Raw genomic sequence first — 17,529 nt, 5'->3', positions numbered from 1 at the left:
CTCTTCATGGAGATGGTAAAAGTAACCAATGGAAATTCTTCTGCAGTAACAAATAAAGGAGCTCTGTCAATAGGAAATGCCAAAACAATCGAACTGGCGTGCTGAACCTCAACAATGTATTAAATATCATCCGATTTGCGACAGTGAGCGTCCTTAAGCTAAGTTATATTGAGGCAAATATTGACCATCTCCTTCTGATTATATAACAAAAGAAATGTTAATTGTTTTTAAATTTTTATCATGTGAGATTTTGTTTACAAATTTCCATTGTAAGCAATACTGCGATAACGACAGAAAAATACATTGAAGTAAACCCATCATACTTTGCCTGAAATAAGAAACACAATATCCCTTGGTCCAGCCCGATAATTTTGAGCATCACCAGTTCTTCACTGTCGCTACAAACACTTCTTTATATTCTCGGTACCGCATTAAATTTGGCTTTCCTTTCCATTTAGATTTATGAAAGCCAAAAACAGCATCAGGATGTGAATATTAAATGCGATGAAGGGGGAATAACTCCCTTAAACTCTGCTTGCAATTTAAATTCTCAAACTGATCTTTTTGGCCAGTTCTTGCCGATTCCAAGAAACCAATGACGTCATCCCGTGACTATGAAATCGTTATTTGATTCCGCTCTCGCAAGGTGTTTATAAATATTCCAGTCAGTCATTTGCCTTTCCTTGTTGTGGGAGTACTAGTGTATGTAGAAAATTTGACGCTCAACCACTGCGAAATTGTCCGATGACCATTTCTTTCGTGGATATTATCAGATGAATTAAAATTAAAAAATGTAACCCGCAAAGGCCTCTGCTCATTTATTGACTTACCTATCATTTTACGTTATCTTCTTTTAAATTTTTCAGTTGAAGTCAAGCGGTGATATATTTTCGTCTATTCATCGAGGTCATAAGGTGGCAGTATACTGAAAAACGTATTTTAATGAACTTTCTCTATTCTATAGCATTTATTTTAAATTAAATACCACTCAATTTCGATTAAAGTTCATTTTTACGCGTTAAGGTTGATTATATATGCTATCATATAATATTAAGGCAGTACTCGATACTTGTGGGAGTGCATCAATTAATCTACCAATGGGTCTATGTAACGACGTTCTCGCATATTTCTAATCGTATTCACTTTTTTAATGTTCAATATTTTGCTGATATTTTTATTGCAATAGTTTTTCTGATACTTAATCAGCAACTTTTATCATAACCAGGTAGAGAAAAAAGTATTAAATTTAGAGCAAAGCCTTTAATGGTAAAACTTATTTTAACACTACTTTAAATAAGTAAATTTGCTAGAAAATTTTATATAGGCGATTAGAGCTCAAGATAAGATCTGGTTTATAGCAATAAATAGGGATTAACATTTAATTTTCGGCTTATTTGTAGTTTAAGAAATTTTCCGCATTTTCAAATTTACATTTAGGAGGTCTTCTGAATCCAGGCTTGTGGTACCTAACTACGGGAAATTTCAAAGGTTGTTCTGATATATAAACAATCAATAAACAAATCATATTCGTTGCGAAAAAATCCCTGATGGAGCAATACAAATATAACAAAACTTTGGCCTACAATTTGTCATTTAATTCTTAAAGAACTACATAACAAGGCATTAATCAGCGTTACAAATTGAGGTAAAGAGAAAGAAAAAAAACTAAATATATTTCATATATCATGCACGAATGGCTAATTTTTGTTCCGGCATTTCCGCGTGAATAGTTGTACTTTTTCTTCCTCAGGATTATCATTCTGTTTCTCCCGGTATGTTGTAGATGGAATTCCCACGATGACTTTTAAGGCATCAGATCTGTAAACGGCCGCTTAAAGTTTGGCATTTTGGCAAACTTGCTCGCTCATGGCGTGATTCTTAGCGTGATGAAATTTCATCACGCAAGCACCGTCAGGGAACTCGGGGGAAAAAAATCCTTCGCCGGAATCGCCAAGCAATCATTCCCGAGCGTAGCCGGCACCCTTCCTCATGGCGCTGTTGCCCCCGAAAACAAGCCCACAGTCCGTTGCAACGTAATTGATGTAATCTATTGTTTTGCAGTGCTGTGGCAAGGAAAACCTCCATCCTGATCTCATCAAAAGTTTGGGGACATGTATAAGGCGCAGATGAGAGGATAGCGTTGACGGCTGAGTGGGGAAGCAGTGGACGGTGAGTTTCAATCTCAAAGGGCTTTTCTTTGGCCAGCGGTACGAAGAAATTCGCGTTGAACACGATTCAATTTATTTTATCTTTACTGTTAGCCCTAAGTTGCGAAGACAGGGTAAATTTGGATTTCATTTTATCGATTAAAGTTACTGTGATAAAATCATGTTCCAACTGAAGTTCATTTTAATGTAAACTCATCTAGAGTCACATAACAATTTTATCACGAAATTGAAATATATTTCTCCCTTGATGAGCAACGCATGCGGAGAAAGAGTATAAAAGCGCATATATGGACCGTTTCCCGAACTTCCTTAGATGTTTTAATGCAGTTAATAAGCCATAATAGTCATGTAATGTGGGTCAAAACGTATTGGTAGCTTTGGAGAGAGGCGCAATATAATAATTGCCTTTATTTGCATATACAAACTTGGTCCTTCTAAGTCATATGGCTTGTCAGAATGTTCCAATTATTCAATACAACATGTGGCACATTGAGAGCATAGCATTTATATTACAAGTTTCAACTTCAACTTTAGGGGCTATTAAACAAAACATTGATAATTTAATATATTTTGTACATTTCAGATTAAAATAAAGAAATTACAAGTTTACAATATCACTTATTAACCAATCTTAAATTTTCTTTTAATGTCGGCCAAATATTTGAGATTACAGAAAGCCTTTGGCATACAATTAAAGGTATGAGGTACAACATACTTCAGCAACCTTTTACCGTACAAAGTAATATAAGTAAATATATAATATGGTCTGTCAAAAATAAAAATGAATTTTTGTGCCGATTTTTTGGCATTTCCTTTTTGTATTTCTATTCAGACTACAAAACAAATTTTAACGATAAAATGACAATTGCACTTAAATATATTGTCCGTGTACTTTTTTCGATCCATTCAAGGAATTTACCTCCGTCATTAGCTGCTGAGTTTTTCAATAGAAATTTTTGGGAGGCGTTACTTCTTTATTTTATTTATAGCTTGATCTAAATAGTTCAACCTATTATCTTGGATTCACCCATCACCCACTGGATTTAGAAAACGATCAACGTTCTAGTATTAGCTGGCATCTCTATTTCCTTCATTTCAGTCAAGAGCTTCCCTTCAATATGTAAAACCATGGAACCGTGAAATGTAGTGTGATAAATTTGGCGTCGGAGAACTATTTGGTTCGAAATTAGCGACGATAAATTATAAGGCTTTTAGAGATTTAAAAATATCAAATCACATGAAGGCACATATCAAACCAAATGTATCTGTATGTGTAAATAGAATTATCCAAATACCCTACGACTTCTCTTCCTTCACTGCTCTCAACAAAGCCTAGAGGCCTGTTTTTACACGGTACATTAACCCGTACGAGTTCATGTCTGTTTGCGTTAATGATTTTCGTGGACCGGAACGGAACATGTACGAACACATAATCCAAATTAGAACAGGTTTTACATTTTGTTCATGCATTCGCACAAGTTAGGTGGTTACACGGTGTCTTTTCAAGTAAGCAGGCCTTAGCAGGCGAAATAATTCCTGGACATGAGGGTTAACGTGGACTTTGCCATCGAAAATATCGTAAAGTCGTATCGTATGTCTGAATATATTTGTGCCCCATGATCTCATTTATTCCTAATATGGGAATAATTTCTAACCTTGAAGCATCTTTATCAACCCATTTTTTCCCAGTGTTCCAAATTTGGAACAAAAAACTTGATCTCTAGAATTGACTATATCTTTTTTCCAAAATAATATATTTTAAATAGTATGACTTTTATTAGCAGGGGTTAACATGAATACTGCCATCATTGCAGTTTTACTGCACCCCTGAAATTATTTTTTTAATTTCATACAGTTTTCAACGTTTTAAACTGAAAACGTGGTTTAAAACGTGGATATTGCGTTGTTAAAATTTATTCCACCTACCCTTTTAACACTACGCTCTTAATAAATCCTAGCTTTCCCAGGAGTTTAGCAATCGTAGTCGTCATATTCCCTTAGTCATCGTGCTTCAGTTGCATTCTACGCCCTACTGAGGTTGTATTCTACGCCCAAATGCTTAATAAAAACTTTTATATTTCGTTTCTGTTGTATTATCTATTTTCTGAAGCAAACTCGTTAATCAGTATTCGAGGGGTCTGCATGTCTTTTGACTTCGGATTTAATAGTCATTCTGCTATTTTGTCGGTTATGCCTTAATCGCGACTCATTACCATATTGTCCCTACAGGAATTTTAACTGAGTTGCCTGGGAGCCGTCTGCCATCTGGTGTTTTTTTTTATCAAGCAAGACTCGTGCCGACCGCATTATGTAGTCTGCGCGTGGAATTTCTTTTCCTGTACCGCACATACGAGGAAACTAATATCTCCATTTGAATTTCAATGGCGTGCGTTTATGCGAAAGCTATTTATCATCTTGACCTGTTTAGCGTACTGAATGGATATTTCATAAGGCTTCCTTCAAAACCTGCTCATAGGACAGGGACGACAGGTTCCGCCTCTGTCGTTGAAATACATACTGATATATTTTTGTAATAATACGCGTTTTTCTCTTTAGACAAAGAGGGTTATGATATGAAATCAGAGAGAATTAAAATGTAACTAAAGGATTTTATGACGAGACCTTCATTTAAAGAAAAATAAATAAATTTTCCGTCAAATAAGATTGTGAAAGCATTCGAAATGTGGTGTTACCAAAGAATGATGAAGTTAAAATGGATTGAACGTGTAAATAACGAGGAAGTGCTAAGAAGAGTGGGAGAAAAGAGAAGCCTACGAAAAACCTTAAGCAGAAAACGGGTCAACTTAGTTGGACACATTATGAGGCATGATGGCCTAATGTAAGCAATCGTAGGAGGAGGATTCCCTCGAATGAGTTACATAGGATAAGTTATAAAGGATGTAAAAGAGTAGTGATACGTCGCTATGAAACGATCAAACGGATAGGAGAGAGGAATGGAGAGCTGCGTCAAACTAATCTCAGGATTGTTGACTAATGATGATGATGATGAAGATTTTTCACTTTCCCGGCGACAAAGTTGAAGTAATTTTTCTCGGGTTCTCCACCGGTTGAGATTCTCCTTAGCCGAAGTTTCATTGCTCTACTCGGGCATCATCTTCAGGGCGGATGAGTGTCGAGCTGAGTATTCCAATCGCCGAATATACCATTGCCTGCAGGTCAGCTTGACACTGCCCAGAGGACGATGACCGAGTCGAGCATTTCCTCATCATGGAGAATCTTAACAGGTGTAGAACCCGTGAAGATTTCCATCTAATTATCCGTCAGTTATAAATACTTACCCCTTCGGGTGATATTGATTCTTATTGGATCTGAGGTTTCCGCGGCGTTTCTCCACATTATTAATGGCTTTCGGGCATTCCTCCTCGTAGTGTTGTTGTGACGAAAGCGTCACCAACCATCCGGCTGGGGTCTTCAGGTCGGAAGTCACTTGAAGTAACTTCTGTCCTGAAGATGCCACCAGGATGGCTAGAGAAACTGTCGTCACCTTTAGACAAGACTACCCGGAGGAACGCCCGAAAGCCGTTGCTAATGTAATATAGATACATGATCTAACGGCGAAACACTTCCATAATTTTATTTATTGCTACCAATTCAGATAATAATGATTGTTAGCCTTATTCCCTTTACATCTGTGTGCCCATTCTAAACGCCCGAAGCAATTTTTCACGAATCACTACAAGGCTGCCGCGATGCTTTAATAATGTCTAAATAAATACACCAAAGAATGGATTTCGCCATGAATAAGTAATTAACTTAGCCGAAATTCGAGCCCGGATCTTCCAATTGCCGGTCAGGTGTGATAGCGAGGTACACCTCCAAGCCATTTTTTCAGAGCGAACTTCGGGATAGGTTTTAGCGAACAAGGTGTTGTTGTGACAATTCCACACTGTGGCATATCTGACGGAGGTCGTGCTTACGAAGCCACTGTCGGAGTGAAAATCCCTATTTTTTCGCTCTTCGACGACGACGAATTTTAAAGCACTGCATATAACCCAAATTAGAATGAAAAACAATTGAATTAACATTCCTTTGGATTATAAGGTAATAATAAATTGTTTATTATTCCAAAAAATATAAGGACAAAATAGAATTAATTACATAAAACGGAGTAACTTTAGCTAGCCATTAAGGACAACCTGTTTTTTGGCTACCATCATTACATAGGGTCATTGAGATATGTAAACATTTAGGCACAGCATTTGAATTGAAGTAAGTACGTACATGTATTACATGGTATTATATAATAGAAAATAATCCAAAATCTAAATAAGGGAAAGGAACTTTCTAGACCGCTCTTTTTTTGAAATTACTCTAATAAGCCTTTTTTGCAGTACAACAATGGATCTTACAGAATTTTTATAAGCTGTGCCCCAACTAAATACACCGTAGTTTAGCCTGGTATTTACATGAGCATTATTAATTAGTTTCAAAAAATATGTTGGGCATTTGTTATGGATGAAATAAAAATTTGGTATAGTTTGCCTCATACTATTTGCAACATTTTCAGCAAAGGATGGAAAGATAGGCTCGTATCTGAGGGAGGCCACCCCATGAATTATTTGAGACTCTTTACGTGGAAATTTTGTCGAGTGCAGTTGCCCTTTTCTGCACAGAGTATTGTCTGTCTTCTTTTTCGTTTCCATTACATCCTGGATCTATCTTTTTCACCCAATTTCCCTTCCATCTCTTTCCACCGCCACTTCCCTTATCACTCCATCTCCTTCTCCTCCAACGTAGAGATGGTGCGAAAGGAGAGTGGAGTGCATGCGACCTTCGGGCCATCAAATTCCGCACTCGACATTCCATGTAAAATTCATGGAATAGGAGACAAGACCGCGAAAGCGTTTCCTCTCCACCACTCCGTCTTGCCACCGCGTCTTCCGCTGTCTCTTATCCTTTATCCCTTCATTCTTTAAAATTCTCTCTCTCTCTCTCTCTCTATCTCTCTCTCAACTCACTCTTTCCCATTCTTTTTCTTTTTATTCTGCATCTTCCCCCTCAAAAATTCTGCCTTTCTCTCACTCTCATTCTTGCCAGATTGATCTACGTCTATCCTACATTTTCTTCTTTTGTAGCGTAATATTGTAATCTATCGGGAGTGGCTTTGTTTCATTTTTTCATTTATTTATTTCATTTTCATTCATTTATTTTAATTTTCGGAGGCACTTCATGTACTTCAATACTTAAGGTTTCGTATTCATATCCATAATGTTTGATTTCAGGTTATTTCATTGCGTGAATATCCGCCGGTTAATTTAATATAAGGACTGTGCTAATAATCAGTGTTTATTTATCGCTTTTATTCGGAAAATAATATTTACTGCCATCACAGACGTGAGTACATAGTATTGTGAAAATTAAATGTAGCATAATTTAATTTTTCGACTCAGCGTCGAATGATTAGAAAAATATGATCGAGGCTCTCGTGTAGTTTCAGTAAATATAATGAAAGAAAAGAAATAACTTTGTATCTCTTTGTACCTCAGCTCAATCTATTCCATTCTATTTTTTTACTCTGCATCTTCCCACTCACCAATCTGCTTATCCCTTTCTTTCATCCCTGCCAGGTTGCTCAATTTATAAACTTAATTTTCTTCTTTTCTAGTGTAATTCTAAAATCCATCGGGCGTGGCTTAGTACGTACGCGCATAAGATTTCATATTCATGTCCAATTTCTTTAACTTCCCGTTAGTTCATATCGTGAATACCAGCCGCTTGATCAAATTCGAGGAAAGTGCTCATAATACATGTTTATTTTCTGTTAGTACTCAGAAAATAAGTTTTAGTACCTGCTATCACAGGAGTGAGTACGTTTTATTTAGAAAATTGAATGTAGCACAATTATTCACGAATAAATTTCGGATGATTTGAAAACTATGAAGGAGATTCCCGTGTAGTTTCAATAGATATTATGGAATCAAATAATTAAATGAGATCCATCTCTCACTATCAGCAGAGAAGAGTATCCTCGCTACTAGTTCATTAGGTATTTCGACTCACTCTTTTCCTTTTTTTTGCTTTTTATTTTTCATCTTCCCAATCACCATTCTGTCTATCCATTTTCCTCGTTCCAGCCATTTCGCTTTACACTGCATTATCTTCTTTTCTAGTGCATTTCTGAAATACAGAGGTTCATGTCCTAATCCATGACTTCCCGTTATCCCGTTTTGTGGATATCACCCGGTTAATATAATTAATGGACTGTGCTAATAAATGTGTTTTTTTTTCTGGTACTAATCAGAAATTCGTTGCAGCACTATATTGCGAAAATTAAATAAAGCATAATTTAATCTTTCGACTCGGCTTCGGATTATTAAAAGGAGATGATTCTATGATGGTTTGGAGTGAAAATTTCTGGCGATAATATATTACGAGTGGTTTACCAAGCGAAATAAAATTTTATCTAATTTATGGGTGAGATGTGACGTTTATTAGTGACATAAATAAATAATTTGCTGCGGGGGCACCAGTAAACAACTTCGAGTGGCGATATCATTTCTTCTGAGATGCTGACTTTCTATAAGTTATAGTCTACAATTAAGAGCGTGGCAATTACTAAGGATTGAAATAAGAACTGCCCGAAGACATTGAACATGAATTAACACTAGAACTACCGATGGAGTCATTTTGACTCCTCGCCATTTTTATTTCTCTGCCCTGTCTAAAATTTTCCGAATTCCGGCCTGAAATTCCGTGACTTTTATTCATTTTCGACACAAAATAAGGCTGTGCGATTAAAATAATTCTAGAAAATAAAATAGTGCACGTTTTTCAAAATTTACCTTTAACTACCAAAGGGAGTCATTTTGACTCCCTAATGTATTTTGCTTGTCTTTTCACCAAATAGTAATATTTATGCAAGTTTTTATCTCTTCTTATGTCAATTATAATTAATATAAATCAATCAAAGGCTTAAATATACAATTATTTTCCTTTTGGCTCATATTTGCGAGACTTTGAAAGCATTTCTTATTTTACGGGTCTGTGTTTGGATCTACAAACTATGTGAATGTCCTGATAATCTTTTACCTTGCGATAAAGTGGTGAATATGCAATTCATAGCATTTTTAAATCCATGTGTTAAGAATCCGTTGTATCTGTCCCTCCTCCGTTACCCCTTCCTTCTCGCAGCCCACCTTTGCCGCCGCCCGCTAATACTGTGCATTGCGCTGCAGCACTTTTATTTCAGCCTTGACTGCGTGGAAGTTGATTTTCAAATATGAAACAGTACCTCTGATATACCGATTCCCCAGAAAAATTGATATACTGATGAACCAGGAAAATAAATCAGTAGAATGAAATAAAGTTACTGTTCTAGCACGTTCGGCTCTGACAGCGCTGGCTGCCGGGTGCCGCACAGGAAAACCGTGCGCTGTCCTTTGCATTAGTGAATCCAGTGAACTCTCGAGTGGACTGCAAAACTCCTATGAAGCAAGGATTTCATTCTTCCTGACTGGGAATATGGCTAGAAGAAGTAGGCGAAAGCGTGAAGAAGTCCTATCTATGTTGCATTCTATACCGGAAGGTGAATCGGAACGCGAAACAAAAGGTCATTTCGGCTGTGACGAAGTCGAGGATTTTATTCCTCAAAACGTTTCTAGTGAGTCTGAAGATTCAGACAAAACGCGTGCGAAATATAAGCAGTAATTCACATTTACTTTCCTTTTCATAGGTAGTTACAAAAAAAGGTATTATATACGATTATTTATTGATTCGTTTATACTGACTCACATAAAGCGATGTACAATTGTGGAACCACGCAGGCAAAATTACGAAGATTTTACACTTTCCGATGTGGAGCTAGTTGCATTTATAGCCATATTTTATGCCCGAGGAATACCAGGTACAAATGATTACTCTATTGAGAGTATTTGGTCAAACGACTGGGGAATACCATTTTCTACAACGAACGACTAGGTTTGTTAACATTTTGCAATGTCTAAGAGTTGATAAGAAATCTAATTGATTCCAGCGGCTCAAAACTGTCAAGTTTGCCCTCTTTTCAATAGTGTACGATAGATTCATAGAGAATTACATTGCTTGTTACAAACCTGGTCCGTACATTAGAGTTGATGAACGACTTTTTCCCAGTGTAATTAGGTATATTTCACTCTGTACATTCCTTCTAATCCGGACAAATACGGCCATGAATATTGGCTACCTGTTGACAAGGAGAGCAAATATCTTGCAAATGCCTTCCCTTATGTTGGAAAAGGTAATTCACTTCATGCAGATTGCCGTTTAGCAGTACTGAAACCAATGCAACCATTTCTGAAAAATAGGCGAAATGTTACTGTATATAATTACTTTACCTCAGTCAAACTCGCTGAACAGCAAAAAAATCCAGGGTACTAGCATTATGGGAAAGGTAAATAAAAGAGAATAGAAGAACCAAAAGAGATGAAATCACAAATATACCACAAGAACGTCTACTCAGTGATAGCCTATCTACTCGTTGGAAAATACTCCCAACTTAGCAGGTGTTCATGGATAGTGTACACTGAGACTACCTAAAACATTTCGCGCAAGACGTTTTAGAAAAAGCTCGTTACAGAGTTGGCTGATCCTCATGTTAGATGTAGATAAAATCGTTGCGTGTCCAATGCCGCAGATTCTTCTGACGGGTTTCTGCGAAAAAATTATTTCCAGGCAAAACCAAAGTGCAAAAATAATCTATCAGTTGGGAATTGCAAGACCTGCCAAAAGTCTTTGTGTGGGCAATGAAAATGAACGACAATGCTTGAACTCTAAAGCACCTTAGACAAATGCGTGGCGTATTAACAGCAATTTTTTGCTTTATTTAATTGTCTTCCGAACTTCCATGTAGCCTAAGTAATATTTTTGATCATTCAATATCATAAAATGTGTTGAAAAGTCTACGTTTGCTGTTTTATCCAATTCCTCCATTATAATTCTATTAAAACAACATAACATGTAAGAAAAAAGAATTTCAAAGCAACACTGTCAAATTTCGCATTTTAAAAAAATATATTTTTTTGTTAAAACGACGTCTGAAATATTGCAATTATTAACACAAATGATAAACTAATGCAATCTATCAATAAAAACAGACATAAACAGCAAAAATAAACAATAATAAGGTAGGAGTCAAAATGACTCCATTCGGTAGTTCTAGGGGGGGTGTCAAGTTCGGTATTCCTAGTGTTAAATGATTATAGGATGGTCTGATATGTTTTTGATCGAATACTCCACTTGTATTTGATCGAATAATCCATAATGAACTAAGTTATTTTAGTGATTTCGGAGTAAAAAATTAATAATATAATCCAAAACACATGGTTTGAAGTCGTGATTGACTGCCCAAACTGCCTCCGTACTTAGTCTTTTCCTCGTAAAAACATAGTTCATAAAATATTTTCTTTCGAAATTCAAATGATGAAATTTCAACACCACCGTATAACCCAAAATACCGGGTCCAAAGTTGCAATCGACTACACTACCACTGTTATTTTCTTAGGAAAACTAAATTTCATTCAAAACTTTCTTTCGAAATTCAAATGATGAAATTTCAGCATTAACCTGAAACAAAATTGCGGTACGGAAGCCAGGGAGAGGAGTAAGGGTGCACGAGGCATATTCATTGTGATCGTATCGTCACAGCGGCCACGAGGCAACATTGAACTTTGCTCAGGAGAACTCGGAGGCTATTACCTTTCTCCGCATGGATTCCCCGATCGCTATTAAGTGCCGGCCTCGCCTAACCCGTTTCCCTCCCCGCTCGCTGGGGTCGAACGCGATGGGCGCCTACCCTCTCCCTGGAGGTTACGCCCTCTTCTCCCTCTTTGCGATTCCCACGCGCCCCTCACACGACCCAGCACGCACGAGGCTCGGAGAAGAGAAGCACTGGCGTAAATTATCCCGAAAATGAATCTGTCACTCAAGGATGCGAAAGTGGACGTCGCGGACCGGCACGCCGGATTGTTACCGGGACGTATAAGCATAAGGGAAAAGAGGAAGGGTGGGAGGATAGGGTGCTATACCGCGTATGGTGAAATGGGATTTATAGGTTAGGGCGCGGGGGCGTGTATATTTTTTTCCAGCCCCCGCATGGTAGGTGCGGGTGTTGGAAAGGACGGTTTGTACGCCGTTAGCGTGGCGAGGTCGAAATTTTGAAGGGCTTGGCTGTCGTCCTGCGGGAGAAGGCCGCGCGTGGATATGCCCAGCGTCCGGTGGTGAGCCGGTGTTTATGATGGGTTTAAGATTTTTAAGTGGGCGGTCTCTCGCGGTTGAAGGTCCGTGAAAGGTGGTCGCGAGATGAGCGTGGCGTGTGGGAGGGTGTTGGCAAGGCAGGGAGGAGTTCCAGGGGGGGAGGGAAAATTGTATGGTTATCGTGGAGATGAAGGGACTTTGAAATTCCTCGCGGTGGACCTCGCTGGACATGTACCATAGCCTAATAGGGTGGTTTCCTATTATTTTTTTATTGCCTAAATTGAAAGATTATTACGCCTGGAGTACATATTTCACGCTTTCAAATTTTTAATTAAATGAAAAAGTGAAAATTTTCAAGCGCGCGTAAACGTGATGGCTAATTATGAATGCTGGGAAAACGCCGTGTGACGTCATTCTAGTTCCAGCTGTCGGCGTGTGAGGTGACCTTGGGGTGAGGCTATGAGCGCTGATACGATGCAGGCTGCTAGCAAGTAGCGGAGCACCCAGCTAGCTGGTAGCGCTTGTCTTAAATAAGGATTATTAATACCCTATTAAACGAAGGAAACTTTCCGACCTTAGCCAGTTTTAATAGGTGATTATGAAGACATGTTTCACTGAGCTCTGTGCCTCATGCATGCATTGGTAATCTCAGACGATGTAAAACTCCTATCTACTCGTATAGAACTAGGTCCCTGTGACGTCACGTGGAGTGGAATCGCATGGGCGCCAATCTTGCCTTTTTCAAATGCGGTTAAAATTGACCATTGCCATTCATCTGAACTGTGATTTCTAAAACCAAATAATTTGTATATTATGAATACACTAATGGTGGGTAACGAATCGCAATCAATGCCTTTCGTTTTCTTTGATAAAGGAAACTACCCTATTTTAAGGAAATAATATTTGAATAATTTACGTATACGAGACGTAAAAAGCCCAATTTTAGTATCATGAAGATAGGACAATCAATTTTACGGACATACCTAATTCCACCCATGTCTCATAACAATCTTTCCTGAGCCAATAATATCCTATAATGCTCCACGCATACTTGCAGCATCCGAATGCCGTGGAGTCATCATAAAAACCCTAATTTGTCTCCATAAATACCATTCGCAAATTCGTCTTGGGTTTGGCAGGGGTTAAGACCAATTAAGAGCATTACCTGGCTGTGAATCGGAAGTGAATTCTAAAACCGAGAGAATTATTTCCGTTATTTTATACCTACTAATGTTATGCCATCACACTGGTATGAATTTTCAGTGAAAATTAAAAAAAAAATTGCTTAGTGAAAATAAAGAAAGCCAGTAGTCCGTAGTAGTTATGATTTTTGGCAAAGATGCTATTCACATTCTAAACTCAAGATAAAACTGAATTTAAATGCAAAATCATTACCCTCAGAGAAACAGAAGAAATCTCTCACTACATGTAAAAAATGAATTAAAGATAAAAATAAGGATTCAATGTCACAAGGCGAGGATCTTCATTTTATTCTGCCATTTCCATCTGATTTGGAAGCGTATATTTTCTAGATTCAACTGGTGTATTCAATTTCTTCCTTTATAGTTATATTCTTCCATTAAAATATCCTTTAAACTTATTTATTTACTAAATTTTTAGAGGTGATAGTTTATCCAGGAATTTCTATTGTGACTTAGGAGGATTTTATCAGCAAACTGGAAACAAAAATTAACTCGACGTCATTTCCATTGATTCCAAGACTTTTCCAGCAAAAACATTTTCCAACTCGTGTATTCCAGGGCAAATACTTCACTCTGTGTCCTCGACTGTTCAAATGTTAGCATTTTTATACTCATAGTGGTATTTGCTATTTACGCATCGAATGCCTTGCGGAAGTGCCCTTGAATAAATAATTTCTAGCTGTCGTATTTTGGCGTTATTAATGCATTTGTGCATGATACTTTTGACGCGATGTATCAAATATTTTCTCGAGGATAATTGGTGATGTTGCTGATGGAATTCCTTCGATAAATGAAAATTTAGTTATTTAATTTACTTTGATATATTCAGCATTCAAATGTATCAGAATTAGGTTTAGCTCTCTAAGGTACGGAAACATGAACACATAGGAGGGAGAATGAGAGAAGATTGGAGGCGTTCTAGATGTGGGTGTGGAGAAGAATAAAGAAGGTGAAGTGGACAGATGGGAGGAGGAACGATGAAGTGCTGGACATGGTGGGTGAGGAGAGGCAGCTTTTAGATGATATACGAAGGAAACAGAAGGTATGGATGAAGGGAGTACTTAGCGGGGAGGGGATGTTGAAAACGGTATTACAGGGTAGAATGTAGGGTAAAAGAGGGAGAGGAAGAAATATAATAGGATTTTTAGATAGATTGAAAGAGAGTAGGCCTTGAAGGGAATTGAATAAGGTTGGAGGAAATGGAGGCTCCCATATTACTTCTTTAGTACTCCATGGAAGCCTTACCTTAATTGGTAGAATAGTATAATAATAATAATGTATTAAAATTGTTAAAATTACGTTCTATTCGGCATTAACCAAATTTTTTGGATCTTTCACAATCAACTTCTGAAATAGTATTGCACGATTATCTCGAAAAACAATATAACACATAAATCTGCATAAAAATTTTTATTCGAAAACTCACCAGGTAACAAAATGATTATAACGAGTGTCATCCAAGCCTAAATTGTCATGTAAATCATACAAACGGAAAAAAAGTTGTTCTTATCACTTAAAATCAAGTAAATTCAAAGAAGTCATTCCCGAGAAAACGGAATTGTTGGGTAGAGAAGGAAAGGGAAATTGCCGATGGCAGGTTAGATAGTAAATCCTAATTAGTATTCAGTAGTAGTCAAAATCTCTCAATTTTGAAGAAAGTTGATTTGTACGATTCATGCGTATGAAATCCGTGCTCCAAAACAAAACACGAAGTGCTTACGCAGGAATCCTCCTTATCCTGGAGAATATACACTCCACAAAACACTACCGTTCCTAATGGCTACTAAGGAAGTTTTCATCGAAGAGCTAAAATTTACATTCTAGAATAACGTGTAATTACGATGAGAAGTATTTCACAACCATTTGACATTCATCTGAATGTGAAAAAGAATTTTCACATTCAGTTGCACATCTGTACATTCAGTGCATGGAAAAATCTGCAATTGAAATTAGGAAATACAATCTGATGATATATCTGAATCAATACGCCTCCAAATGGATTTTCTTCAATCGATGGTTTAATATTTCATTTCACATCCGATGTATGTTACTCTTATACATTTTCTTCTACATTCGCTTTATTTTCCATTACATTTGCTTTCTTTTTCTCACAAGTCTTGAGTTCCATTCTGCCTGGTTTAGTCTGATCTCACAGGTATCCTGTTTATTTCATGTAAGGGTGATTCAGATTTATTCATCCTGCTTGGATTGAATGGAAACGATATTTCGATAATTACATCTTTATTGAGTCCTGTCAGAAGAAAGCAGTCGTTATTTTGACAGAAGTATCACTATTTGTGCTAATATATCACCAAGACCATGCTGCCCGTTAAAATAGTTGGTGCTTTCGAATTTATTTTTGATACGCAGTCCAAGATGCATAAGCTTTTTTTTTCGGGAGAGTTTCACACGTTTCGCATTTGCATATTTTTTTCGAAGGAAAGTTATTTTATTTATAAAATAAATTTATGAACTTGGTACTTTAAAACATACTTGACTTCATTCTAAACTAATGTTTTGAGTGCTACAATTTAATGCAACCCTTTTTACCAAAATCTCTTTCTATATTTTCAATATTGGGAAACGTACCTCATTATATCAATTTAATACAAATTTAATTTATTAATTTCAACATTTGGTGACATGTTCATAACCCAAATGGTACATTCCGGTTAGTTTAGGTGTTGTAGAAAGTTCGAAATGGAAGGGTAAATATCATTACACTCCCAAACCAACTTAAATATCTTCTGACATCTTCTACGATGCATTCAGAGAAAATTTTTTGGTCTTCCAAAATGTTTAAAAATTTTCTTTTAGCGATAAAGCATATTAAACAAATATATTGCAATAGAGGAACAAACAACTTCCTAGGCCCGTACACGAACAAGAATTTGAAATATTTTTTGGACGAAATGAAGGCTAGGGAAAGGAGTTGGTACTCCTACCCTGAATGTATAAAAATTGTATTCCTATAGAATTGACTGGAGTGATCGCTATCCTCACCTCTAAAACACAAGTGGAATGGTTGAGCAAGAGACAGTGGATATAGTGATTTGGACATAGGTCTTCCAGATATTCTCAGTTGAAGTAAACAAAGCATATTTATTCATTCATTGTAAATAATCCTAATTTTCGTATTAATATCAGTATTTTCGCTTCACAAGCGTATGGGAGTTGAGCAGAATATCTGATGGAGCCTAATGGAGATGAATAGGAAGTATTTAGAAAACTGAGTCGAAGGGAGATGCAAATACAGGCGTATCTAAGATGTTTCAAAGATATGTAAGTGTAGCGCCTAAAATGTTTTATGCTGCTTGTAATCTTATTTATGAAGCGTTATGTAGGTGAGCATCTTGTGAAACAAAAATTTTTCTAGAGAGAGATGGACCACGCTTAACTTGAATGTTTGCATTCTATGTGCCAGCGGCTTACTCCACCCCGAGCTCGATCCTCACATATTCAAACCACCTTACGGATTAAATCATTGAGTGTGATGCAATAAAGATGGTGATGTAGGAATCTGACTCCAAAATAATCTCAGTTGAAGAAAAATTGTATAAACACTTACTTGGATATAGTGAAAATTAACTCCGCTTCACATGGCTACGAAATGTTTGCATTGCGCGCGCACGAAATTACAGCAACTTCCCTTATTCCCTTCGACACTAATGATGGCGAAGAGGAGGCAAAAAATGAAACTGAGTCTAAGGAGAAAGCAATGGCAGGCGTGTCTCAAAATTTTCAAAGACATTTATATGTACCGCACATAATATTTTGGAGCTGGTAATGTGATGAATGTATCGTTAGGTAGCTGTGAATCTTGTCAAACAGAATTCCCCAAGAAAGAGAGACGTAGGCCAGGGGAGCTGGACCCCTTCACTTTAATATCTGCAATCTATTCGTCTGCGATAAACACAAGTTCGAGCTCTATGTTCATATACGCAAACCAACCTAGGGACTAAATAATT

General features: G+C 37.1%; 1 long non-coding RNA gene across 1 annotated transcript in view; it reads left to right on the top strand.

Annotated features, from left to right (window-relative positions):
• Positions 1 to 17,529, top strand: part of LOC124168265 — a 201,679-nt gene that overhangs the window by 89,986 nt on the left and 94,164 nt on the right. The window contains exon 2 of the long non-coding RNA XR_006866887.1: positions 2,062 to 2,169. This is a non-coding gene — a long non-coding RNA (uncharacterized LOC124168265). The remainder of the gene's footprint in view (positions 1 to 2,061; positions 2,170 to 17,529) is intronic.

This window comes from Ischnura elegans, chromosome 11 (genome assembly GCF_921293095.1).
Source record: "Ischnura elegans chromosome 11, ioIscEleg1.1, whole genome shotgun sequence".
In the NCBI taxonomy this organism is placed as follows: domain Eukaryota; kingdom Metazoa; phylum Arthropoda; class Insecta; order Odonata; family Coenagrionidae; genus Ischnura; species Ischnura elegans.
The sequence above is the reverse complement of the archived record's forward strand: the minus strand, read 5'-3'. Positions and strand labels throughout refer to the sequence as shown.